Genomic DNA, 12,616 nt, shown 5'->3' with positions numbered 1-12,616 from the left:
AGTCTAAAGTGCTTGAAAATACCTTTAAGAATCTCTTCAAGTCGCCACCCTTAACTAATTAAGCTTCATTTTAAGCTTCTACGTAAAAAATGCCTTCCAAATTTTAAAATGTAAGCCAAAAAAACGCAGTTAGTGAGTTGTGAAAAGAAAATGTTACAGGAAGGTTGTGGATTCAAAATTGTGAGAATGAGGACAGAGGGGACAAGTCCCTAGACGTGGAAGGTCATTGCTGAGCCTTCAAAGCACTATTTCAGTGTAGCAATTACCCTCAGATTACAGAGGGTATAGAGGGTGGTGAGGACGTGGAGGCTGCTTCCTGAGCAAGTTTTGGAGAGTAACCTGCTTCCACGTTTATAAAGTGGGGTAACCCATGCATGCTACCTGGTACACAGTAATATGCTAGAGAGAGAGGGAGAGAGAGAGAGAGAGAGAGTAGTTTCATGCCCCCTTCCCTTCTTTTTGTACCAGAAATGCCTTAGATGTCTTGAATAACAGCTGTCCTCAGAAATTGAATGGCTCCCTTAAACCCCTTAGTGTGGCATTCGAGATCCTGACTACCCAGATCTAGATAAGTTGGACTATCAGTTTTATAAAAGAGGTAGCAGCAAGTGCTTTGGGGGTTTAGAGGAGGGAGATAGTTTCTAACTAAGAGGATCTAGAAACGTCACAGTAGATGATTATCTGATCTGGCCTTGAGCACTGGGAGAATTTCAACAGGTAGAAAATAAGGGAAGGAACATTATACACAGTGAAAACAGCAAGCTCAAAAACCTACCTGAGACTTCCCTACCTCCTTCTCAGGCTCCCCCAGTTCCTTCTCTTTAAAGTTCCTTCACTTTTTTCTCTTATGAGAGAGCTTTCAGACTCTCTGGTCTGCTCCTCAGTAGACTTCTTTTCCTAACTGTTGACAATGTTATTAATTAATGCAATGTCAGATGCAAAATGGAATGAAGGTCCTATGGTGCTTAACCACAAAAGGTTTTGATACTTAATATCAAATTCAAACTCTCCCCATGAATCAAGAAGTATTCACCTTCATTGATCCCAAAAGAAAAAGAAAAATGCAGAAGGGAACGGTAAAAAAAAAAAAGAGAGAATGGGGGGTGGGGGGAGTGTAGAAGGAATGAAAGGAAGGAAGAAAGGAAAGAAGGAAGAAAACCTTTGTAGGCCTGGTAACAAACTTTTTTGTTTTTTTGGCCACACCACATGGCTTGCATGAATCAAGAGTTCCCTGACCAGGGATGGAACCTGGGCCCCTGGCAGTGAAAACGCCAGGTCCTAAACACTGCACCACCAGGGAATCCCCCAAATGTTGCTGCATTTATTCAGTTAAAAAAAAATTTTTTTAACTAAAATCTAATTTGAGGTTGCATGGGTTTTTTAGATGCTGTAGCCCAGGGAACAATTCTGTCCTCTACAAAGCCCTCAAAAATGTTAACATTCTTTCCCTTTTTCATGTCCAAAAAGGCAACATCTCTTTTTAAACTTACTAGATAAATGTCCTTCATTCCTCAGTCTGACTGCTTACTGGAAATGTTTTATTAATTGGGAATTTATTCCCACATATTGTGATGCAAATAGATGAATGGCAAATCAGCAGCTGCATTCATTTAAAATTAGCGGAGGCCCTTGTTCAAGAGATGGCATATTCAGAGTGACCCAAATTATCATGACATGAAGGCCACAGGTCAAATTCAAAGCCAAGTTACAAATCAATAGAAACTTTCCATGGAAAAGCTGGTTCTATAAACTAATTATTAATTGTTTTCAAGAAGCTCTGTGTTACTTTGCTGCATCCAAAATTTAAGATCTTCTACAAAATAAAGACTTTAAACTGTCACTGATTTCTGGTTTTTAAAATCTGAGCCCATGGATTCTTTCCCAGAAATTTAATTCATCATTTAAAAATTTTTAATTGTCATATGTTCTTAGTAATATTTTTCTCTAGAGATTCACTTCATAAGTTTGGTTAAATATTGTTTTTGAGCTTCTATGCTTTTTATTCCTGACCATGATTCGCTTTTTCTTCAGGAAAAGCTCAATTTGACTGAGCTCTTTTTAAGAAGTTCAATAATCCACTTTAAATGTTACATCTTGGTCTTCCCTGGTGGCGCAGTGGTTGAGAGTCCGCCTGCCGATGCAAGGGACATGGGTTCGTGCCCCTGTCCAGGAAGATCCCACATGCCGTGGAGTGGCTGGGCCCGTGAGCCATGGCCGCTGAGCCTGCGCGTCCGGAGCCTGTGCTCCACAATGGGAGATGCCACGGCAGCGAGAGGCCCGCGTACCGCAAAAAAAAAAAAAATTAGGGTACAACATCTCCATCCTGATGTTGAAACGTTATGGTTCCACTATCACCAGCCAAAGAGGTAACATTGGACGAACACCTGGGGCCTTTCTCCCATTTTCCCTACATTTCCACTTTGCACCTCCAGGAGTCTCCTCCAGAGATAACTGATCCTGTAAGGATTAAAATCTGGCTCTGAAATTTGTGTTCTCTGAGTCAGCACAATTTCCATTTCTCATTTAGTTCACAATGACTTACAATAACTTAACAATAACTTTTAATAACTTATAATAACAATAACTTACAGTAACTTAAAATATTGCTTTGTGCTCTCTACAATCTTATTCTGAAACTTTTGGTGATGGTAACAAAAGTTGTGATAGATTTGAGACAGAAAAGGAAGGGTTCAGGGCACAACAAATAAAAGAATGATATAACCATTAAGAAGATCAGGACATGACAGAAACGGGTTAGAACCTACTAGGCCAAAGATGGCAGAAGATTAGATTTCCAGTAGACTTTGAGCCTCATTATATGCTCATTGTAATACATTAGCATTCTAAATGAAACACACACAGGTGCCATCACAGTTCCAAGGCTGACCATAAAAGGCCCAAAAGTGGGTGGTGCCCCAATTCCTGGAAATCCCTGCCCCTTCTCCAAGGTAGTTAGAATATTCCTCCCACTTGTTAGCCTTTGAAATTACCCAGTCCATAAAAAGTAAACACCTGCACACCCCAGGGCCTCTAGCCTTCTGAGACAGCCCCCAATCCGTCTATGGAATGTGTATCTCTCTAAACAAATTTGCTTTCACTTTACTAGCTCTTGAATTCTTCCCTGAGAGAAGCCAAGGACCCTCACTTGGCGCCCATCCCAGGAACTCACCGGAGACCTGAGACATGACCATCCTCTCCTGCCCCATTTTTCCGGCAACAGATTAGACAGTGCACTGGCCAGATAGGCTAGAGAATGGTTTCTCCTTCCCTATGTTGCTTTGAGAAATCACTGCTCTTGACTTTCTTCTGTAAAATGAAGAGGTTGTACTATTGATGGCTAAAATTCTCAGCAGCTTAGTAGTCTAAGGTGCTTTTTTTTTTCAATTAGTTTTTATTGGAATATAGTTGATTTACAGTGTTGTGTTAGTTTCTGCTGTACAGCAATAAGGTGCTTTTTATTCTGTTAAAATTTGAATCTTGGGCTTCCCTGGTGGCACAGTGGTTAAGAATCCGCCTGCCAATGCAGGGGACACGGGTTCAAGCCCTGGTCCGGGAAGATCCCACATGCCGCGGAGCAACTAAGCCCAGGCACCACAACTACTGCGCCTGTGCTCTAGAGCCCGCGAGCCACACGACTGAGCCTACGCACCACAACTACTGAAGCCCACCCGCCTACAGCCTGTGCTCCGCAACAACAGAAGCCACCGCAACGAGAAGCCGGCGCACCGCAAGGAAGAACAGCCCCGCTCGCTGCAGCTAGAGAAAGCCCGCACGCAGCAACGAAGACCCAACGCAGCCATAAATAAATAAATGAATTTATTTTTAAAAAATTGAATATTGTGCAGGTATTTCCTAGAACATATATATTATATATAATATATATATATACTAATATATATACTATATATATTAGTAATATATATATACTATATATATACTATATATAGTATATATATATTACTAATATATATATACTATATATATACTATATATACTATATGTATATACTATATATAGTATATATATATACTATATATATATACTATATATATATACTATATATATATATATTAGTTATATATATATATATATTAGTTCAGTATACCTGGCAGTCCTAGTTTCTTCTCTGTAGCTTCTTTTGCCCTCTGTGGGGAGACCCACCAGTAGGTCTTGAGCCACACTGGCTTCAAGAATGATGGTGTCTGAAGACAGGGATTTACGGCCTGATCTAGTGCTGTTGATAGCAGCTTCATCTCCCCTCGCTGCCAGTTGGGCCCCGACCTTCTGTTCTGGTTCTGGTAACTGGAACACAGTGTCTTATCCATGACAGTATCTGCAGCTTGAGCCACAGAGGTGTTCCCTAAATGCTGAGGGACGGGAAGGAGGTGAGCAAGGGAGGTCCAGAATGAGCCGGGATCCTTCCTGCCTCCTCATGGAACCCAGACCACATTTTGAACTACTCTCCCCTCGTTCCTCTTCCCTTCACCTCACTGGCCTTGTTGAACCCTGGCTACTCTCCCGACTTGCTGTTCTTTTTCTGAAAGACTATCCAGTACCTCTGTGTCCATCCCGCTCACTCCCTCCCCTCCTGGGTCCGATGTTATCTTCTCAGTGGCCACACTCTTTAGAATTACAGCCCCATTCCCTTTACACCCAATCCTACTGTCCTTCCCTGCTTTGTTTTTCTTATTAGCATTTATCACTAACAAACATGCCATGTATTTTATTTATTCATTTTATTTACCATTTTATTGTTTATCTTTCCTTACTAGAACCAAGGTGCAGAAGGGCAGAGAAATTAGTCTTTATCTCCAGTGCCTATAACATGGTAGTTGCTCAACAAGTGTTTGTTAAATTTACAGGATCCTAGTTTGGTGTCACAGTCTCAAAATGGGGCCCCTCATATCCCCATTGGTACCCCCAGCTCAATACCCATCACAGACTTCCCTCATGCTAAATGCTGGCCTGCCTCTTTGAATGGCCCCTAAAATATCCCCTTTTCAATAGCTGTTTGTTGAATGGACAAATAAATGCTCTCAGATCACCGGTCCCTGTGCGCTGCCTTCCTGTCGAAAATCTCCCTTCCGGCTCTTCTGCATATTGTATTCCTAGCACACTCCTAGTTCCACACACCAGTCTTTCCTTGGATTATCCTTGGTGAAATTTAAGAGTCCGTTTGGGCCTCAACGGTCCTTCCATTTGCCCCTGTTTTTTTTGGTTTTTGCCTCTATTTTTTTTGGCCATACCACATGGCATGTGGGACTTTCCCTGACCAGGGATCGAACCCGTGCCCCCTGCAGGGCAAGGGCAGAGTCTTACTCACTGGACCACCAGGGAAGCCCCTTGTTTTTTGTTTTTGGCCACGCCACCACTACCATGCAGCTTGTGGGACCTTAGTTCCCCGACAAGGGATTGAACCCAGGCCCTCCACAGTGAAAGCAAGGAGTCTTAACCACTGGACTGCCAGGGAATTGCCTGCCCCTGTTTAAATACAAGCCACACCCCTCTCCCTGCACAGCCCTGCCCCTCCCCTGCATTCCATCTCTTTGTTGTGGCCTCCTCTATTGTCCTTCTTCCCAGAATCCTTCCTCCATGTCATATGCTGACCACAAAATGTTGCAACTGGAAGAGATCTTAGGGGTCCAAGCTCTTGTTTTATAGATGAAAAGAGACAGGCCTGCAAGCATTTGTCTTGTCCAGATTTGCACAACTAGTTAGGCCACGGCCAGAACTTGGATCCAGGGACACAGATTCCCAACCGGTCCAGTGCCCTTCCCACGTGCCTTAAATTCTCTTCACTGGCAGCAGTCTGCCCTTACCTAAAATATCTTTTACTCTTTTGGGCCTGGTGAATTATTTTGTTCAATGGCTATACAGATAGCATATATCTGAGGTAAGAAGTCTCTTCAGATCCACATTTCCTTAACTCTTAAGCCTATTTTAAGGTTAAGATTACCTTCTGGCACGGGAAACCCTTATTGTCCTGCATTGCTTTTAAAACACTCATGCCCCAGCATTGACCTTTTAACCTACAAAGCTCATTGTCAATTTAGGGGAAATGGGACTTGATTCAAAAGACGACTTCTGGCTGTCTTTCCCTTCCTTCCGAAAAGAGGCAAAATCTTCCAGAGTACCATGAGAGGTATACTATTGTACATAGTTTTTATACCCTTTCTGACCTGACCATGAGGACCTGAAGAGATAAAGAATTGTGTTGTGTGTTCTCCACATGATCTTATTTCTGACACAGTCAATAAAATCAAACAAAGTATTTATATCAACCCAGCCAAAGCTAAAACCAGGTGGTGGTTTTATAAATAAATGTTTCTTCAATGGACATTTCCTTATTTGTCTTCAAATAATCACTTAACCTACCAGAATGGCTAAAAGTAACATAGCTATCCATATAAGGTGCTGATGGGGAAGCTGAGCAACTAGAGCTCTCATCTATTGATAATGGAAATGAAAACTGGTACAACTGATAGGGTAGGGAGTCCCCAGAGAAAGAGAACCAGGCATGGCTTTCCCGACATATAAGAGAAACTAATTTGGCCTAAGTTTTCTGCATCTAAGACTGGCACCATGCTTGCTTCAGTAATTAAAGATCTTAAGGGAAATTAGGAAAGAAAGGAACAAAGGAAAAACAGTCAGGAAACAATAGTTCAGAGATAAGAGGAGTTTAGTTTCTCCTCAAGGGATATAAATAACAATCTGTTACATATCTTTGAGTTCTGCAGGAACCAAGGCCCCTACCCAGGTGGAGGATGCAATGATGATATTGACCTTTTCTGACTTCTATCAACTAAAGCTTGGACTCTGTCAACCTATGTCCCAGTTCTGTGTTGAATTCTCTGCTCTAGCTCCTTCAGGAATATGTATGTACCCTTAGCTTAAAAGTTCCCCAATTTTGCTGTTTGGGAGACACTGCTTTGGGAAACGTCCCAAGTGTTCTCCTTATTTGCTGCAAGTAATAAATCCTCACTTCTCCCAATCTTCGGCTTGCTTCTGTCTTTTGGTTCAACATCCCCCAAAAGAACCATTCTGGAAAATAGTCTTAAAGTTTCTTATAGAGACACGTAGAACACAATCTAGATATGCCATTCCAGGTATCAACTGAGGAGAATTGAAAACTTATGCCATGCAAAAAACCCTATAGATTAGTGTCCAAGAACAGAAACAAGCCTAAAGCCCAGCTAGCGAATGAATAAAATTTTAATATACTCATACAAAAGTGTCTAGGAGTTAAAACTTTTCCCATAGAACTCTCCTACACTATTGGTGAGCATGTTAGTTGGTGCAAACACTATGGAAAACAGTATAGAGGTTCCTCAGAAAACTAAGAATAAAATTACCATATGATCCAGCAATCCCACTCCTGGGCATATATACCAACAAAACTATAACTCAAAAAGATACATGCACTCCTATGTTCATAGCAGCACTATTCACAATAGCCAAGACAGGGAAGCAACCTAACTGTCCACTGACAGATGAATGGATAAAGAAGATATGGTACAGGGGCTTCCCTGGTGGCGCAGTGGTTGAAAGTCCGCCTGCTGATGCAGGGGACGCAGGTTCGTGCCCTGGTCCGGGAGGATCCCACGTGCAGCGGAGCGGCTGGGCCCATGAGTCATGGCCGCTGAGCCTGCGCGTCCGGAGCCTGTGCTCCACAAGGGGAGAGGCCATGGCAGTGAGAGGCCCATGTACCGCAAAAAAAAAAAAAAAAAAAAAAGAAAAGAAGATATGGTACATATATACAATGGAATACCACTCAGCCCTAAAAAAGAATGAAATAATGCCATTGCAGCAATTTGGATGGAGACAGAGATTATCATAGTAAATGAAGTAAGTCAGAAAGAAAAATATCATATGATATCCCTTATATGTGGAATCTAAAATATGACACAGGGACTTCCCTGGTGGCACAGTGGTTAAGAATCTGCCTGCCAATGCAGGGGACATGGGTTCGATCCCTGGTCCAGGAAGATCCCACATGCCATGGAGCAACTAAGTCCATGCACCACAACTACTGAGCCTGCACTCTAGAGCCCGCGAGCCACAACTACTGAAGTCCACGCACCTAGAGCCCTTGCTCCACAATGAGAAGCCCTCACACCAAAATGAAGAGTAGTCCCCGCTCGCTGCAACCAGAGAAAGCCCGCGTGCAGCAACGAAGACCCAACACAGCCAAAAATAAATAAATAAATTTCTTAAAAAAAGTAACATAAAATATGACACAAATGAACCTATTTAAGAAAGAGTAACAGACTCATGGACATAGAGAAAAGACTTGTGGTTGCCAAGGGTGGGCGGGGGTTGGGGGAGGGATGGAGTGGGAGGTTGGAGTTAGCAGATGTAAGTTATTATATATAGAATTGATAGACAACAAATTTCTACTGTATAGCACAGGGAACTTTATTCAATATCCTAAGATAAACCATAACGGAAAAGAATATTAAAAAAAGAATGTAGGGCTTCCCTGGTGGGGCAGTGGTTGAGAGTCCGCCTGCCGATGCAGGGGACGCGGGTTCGTGCCCAGTCCGGGAAGATCCCACATGCCGCGGAGCGGCTGGGCCCGTGAGCCATGGCCGCTGAGCCTGCGCGTCCAGAGCCTGTGCTCCGCAACGGGAGAGGCCACGACAGTGAGAGGCCCGCGTACCGCAAAAAAAAAAAAAAAAAAAAAAGAATGTATATATAAGTGAATCATTTTGCTGTACAACAAAAATTAACACAACATTGTATATCAACTATACTTTAATAAAAAAGAAAAAAAGAACAACAACAAAAACTTTTCCTGTACTCATTCTTTCTTGATTCAGGTCTTTTGAATTCAACTGACAAAAGACAGATTAACAAAAGATAACATTCAATCACCATATTTTCCTTAAGGTATGTAGAGGGTGCACAGAAAAATGTGACTCAAGGGGCAGTTAGAATTTAGGGCTTATTATATACCACCTTAATGGGGAAGGGGAGGGAGAGAAAGACACTTATGGGAAAACAAATGAGTTCTCAATAAGGGTAAGGGAGGGAGAAAGGGCATTCATGGGGAAACAAATGACTTTCTGGAAAGATAAATTGGCCTCAGGAGAACAGATGGGAGATAGGATAGTTTTGTAACAATGTCTGTTTACATGTGGTGTGGAGACTTCTCATGGCTCCTGATAAGAGTCAATCATCCCTGGTGGATCCCAGGGATGGCCTCTAGGGTAGGGGATTTATGACAATTGAGTTCTTAATTCTACTTTTAGGAAGATAAGAGATTTCACAAACTCAAATGCCTTCTGATAAAATAATTTCTATGCCACAGTGAGTGGGTATTACTGACCCTTTCAATAGTGAAACCAAGCAGGACCCTGTGGGGCTTCTGGGCACGGAAGCCTTTCCGTGTCCCTTGATTCTTGTTTGTAGGGAATAGGTTTCAGCCTCCATGACTTTCGCTGAGTTCCAAAGGGCAGGTTCAAACAGTTGCTAATCAGGGAGGGGATGGGATGCAGAGACAAAGGAGGAGCAACCAAGAAACAGTAGTGCAGCCTTGGAGCAGGGTCCTGGTTCCCTCTCAAGGAATACGCATAACAATGTCTTTAAGCTCTTTATAGAATTAAAAACCCCAAAATGGATTATGTCAGCATTCCTCATACCACAGAAGACTACCTGAAGTCAGATTAAAGGAAGCAGAGAGGCTCATCAAGATTACCTGAGGGGCCTCCCTGGTGGCACAGTTGTAAAGAATCCACCTGCCAATGCTAGGGGACATGGGTTCAAGCCCTGGTCCGGGAAGATCCCACACACCGTGGAGCAACTAAGCCCATGTGCCACAACAACTGAGCCTGCACTTTAGAGCCCATACTCACAACTGCAGTCACAACTGCAGCCCACGCTCCTAGAGCCCATACTCCATAACAAGAGAAGGCATCATGGTGAGAAGCCAGCGCACCAAAACAAAGAGTAGCTCCTGCTCGCCCCAACTAGAGAAAGCCTGCACGGAGCAACATAGACCCAATGCAGCCAAAATAAATAAATAAAATAAATAAATTAGGGCTTCCCTGGTGGTGCTGTGGTTAAGAATCCACCTGCCAATGCAGGGGACACGGGTTCGAGCCCTGGTCTGGGAAGATCCCACATGCCGTGGAGCAACTAAGCCCGTGCACCACAACTACTGAGCCTGCACTCTAGAGCCCGCGAGCCATAACTACTGAGCCCGCGTGCCACAACTATGGAAGCCCGTGTGCCTAGAGCCCGTGCTCTGCAACAGGAGAAGCCACCGCAATGAGAAGCCCGCATGCCACAACTAAGAGAAAGCCGGTGTGCAGCAACGAAGACCCAACACAGACAAAAATAATAAATAAAAATAAATATTTTTTAATTAATTATTTATTTAATTATTTTTAAAAAAAGAAGATTACCTGAGACCAGATTAGAGGAGTGCAGGCCCTGCACACACCCTAATTTTGTCAGCACAACTCCACCCTTGAACTACTGCTATAAAACATCTCACTAAATCCTCCTGGGTTGGGACACATAGTTTTCTTTTTTTTTTTAATATATTTATTATTTATTTATTTTGACTGCATTGGGTCTTCATTACTGTGCACAGGCTTTCTCTAGTTGCGGTGAGTGGGGGCTACTGTTCATTGCGGTGCACGGGCTTCTCATTGCGATGGTTTCTCTTGTTGCGGAGCACAAGCTCTAGGCACGTGGGCTTCAGTAGTTGTGGCACGTGGGCTCAGCGGTTGTGGCTCATGGGCTGTAGAGTGCAGGCTCAGTAGTTGTGGCACACGGGCTTAGTTGCTCCACGGCATGTGGGATCTTCCCAGAGCAGGGCTCGAACCCATGTCCCCTGCATTGGCAGGCGGATTCTTAAACACTGCGCCACCAGGGAAGCCCAGGGGACACATAGTTTTCAAGGGCAGAATCCTGCTGTGTTCCCCTTTGCCTGGCAAAGCAATAAAGCTCTTCTTTTCTACTTTACCCAAAACTCTGTCTCCAAGATTCAATTCAGCACCGGTGCACAGCGGCGGAGCTTTCGGCATCAACACCGTGAAACCTTAACTGAATCAAGTGTATCGATTTGGATGAAAATGAAATCTAAATTCCGATGTTGTGCTCAGAAGATAGAATGTTTCCATAAGAAGATAGTCTGCATGTAATCTAGAAAAGAGGAAAATGAAGGGGGAAATATCGGCACTGTTTACCTAACACTGTCCGCAGAGCACTGAGACACTGAATCTGACAGAGATGCATAATCTAGGTTTAGGACAAGCATAGTTCACTTGGATTTTTTGGCTCAGAATAGATGTGAAGATTATCTCTCCTGATATTAAGTCCATGCTCACAAAGTCAGTTAATAGCTAATAACATATACCGTCCATACTTTGATTTCAAGCAACAATTAAATCATTAAACAACTAGTATTCTAATTTTTGCATCTCCTCCTGCTATTCTCTCCCTAACATCTCCTACTATATTTCTTTCCTTTTTTTCACTCTCACTCACTGGGCTCCAGCTACACATGCCTAGCATAGTGCTGTCATAAAACCTTTGCACATGTACTTAAATGAAGGATCTTGAAATAAGGAGATCATCCCGGATTATCTGGGTGTGTCCTAAATCCAAAGACAGGTGTCCTTATAAGAGATACACAGAGAAGAAAACAGAGAAGGCAGTGTGAAGACTGAAGCAGAGATTGGAGTGATGTGGCCACAAGCCAAGGAAGCTGGCAACCATCAGAATTTAGAAGAGGCATGGAATGGATCCTACCCTAGAGGCCATTCAGAGGCAGCATGGCTCTGCTGACCTTGATTTTGGACTTCCCGCCTCCAGAACTGTGAGAGAATAAATTTCTCTTTTTAAAGCCCCAGTTTGTGGCAATTTGTTACAGCAGCCCTAGGAAACTAATACAGTGCATGATACCGTCTATGTAATGGTCTCAAACTGACAAAATTATAGATATGCAGAATAGGTTAGATGTGACCAGGTATTAAGAATGGAGAGGGGGGTGTGTTTGTGGGGTTGGGGGGATGGGGTGGTGGCTTGTGATTGATTATACAGGGACACCACAAAGGAGATTGTTGTGGTGATGGAATAGCTCTATATGCATGTAAATGTGATAAATCCGAATAGGGTCTGTGGATTGTACCTATATCAATTTTCCTGTTTTGATATTATACCATAATCATATAAGATGTTATAATTGGAGGAAAGTGGACGAAGGAGGACATCAAATCCCTCTGTACTATTTTTGCAACTTCTGTGAATCTATAATTACTTTAAATTGAAAAATTTAAAGAATTAATTTCACTTGTTTCTTTTCACTATTTTCAGTTATGACTGCTAGAAAATTTTCAATTACATATGTGGCTTGCATTATATTTCAATTTCATCAGTGCTGCCCTAGAATGTGATGTTCTCCTTTGGGGTTCTTATATAAGGAGCTGAGTGGCCTCCTGCCCTGAAATCTCAGGCTGACCTTCCACAATTGCAGTGAAAACTCTACAAGCCTGGGAAGTAAAGTAGTAATAGGAGGGAAAGTACAAGCTGAGTCAGAGAGAGCTGGATGGAATCCTGGCTTTGCTACTTAGACCTCAGGCAAATCCTTTAACCTCTCTCAGTCTCC

The sequence above is a fragment of the Tursiops truncatus genome, chromosome 5 (assembly GCF_011762595.2).
Source record: "Tursiops truncatus isolate mTurTru1 chromosome 5, mTurTru1.mat.Y, whole genome shotgun sequence".
NCBI lineage: Eukaryota > Metazoa > Chordata > Mammalia > Artiodactyla > Delphinidae > Tursiops > Tursiops truncatus.
The sequence above is the reverse complement of the archived record's forward strand: the minus strand, read 5'-3'. Positions refer to the sequence as shown.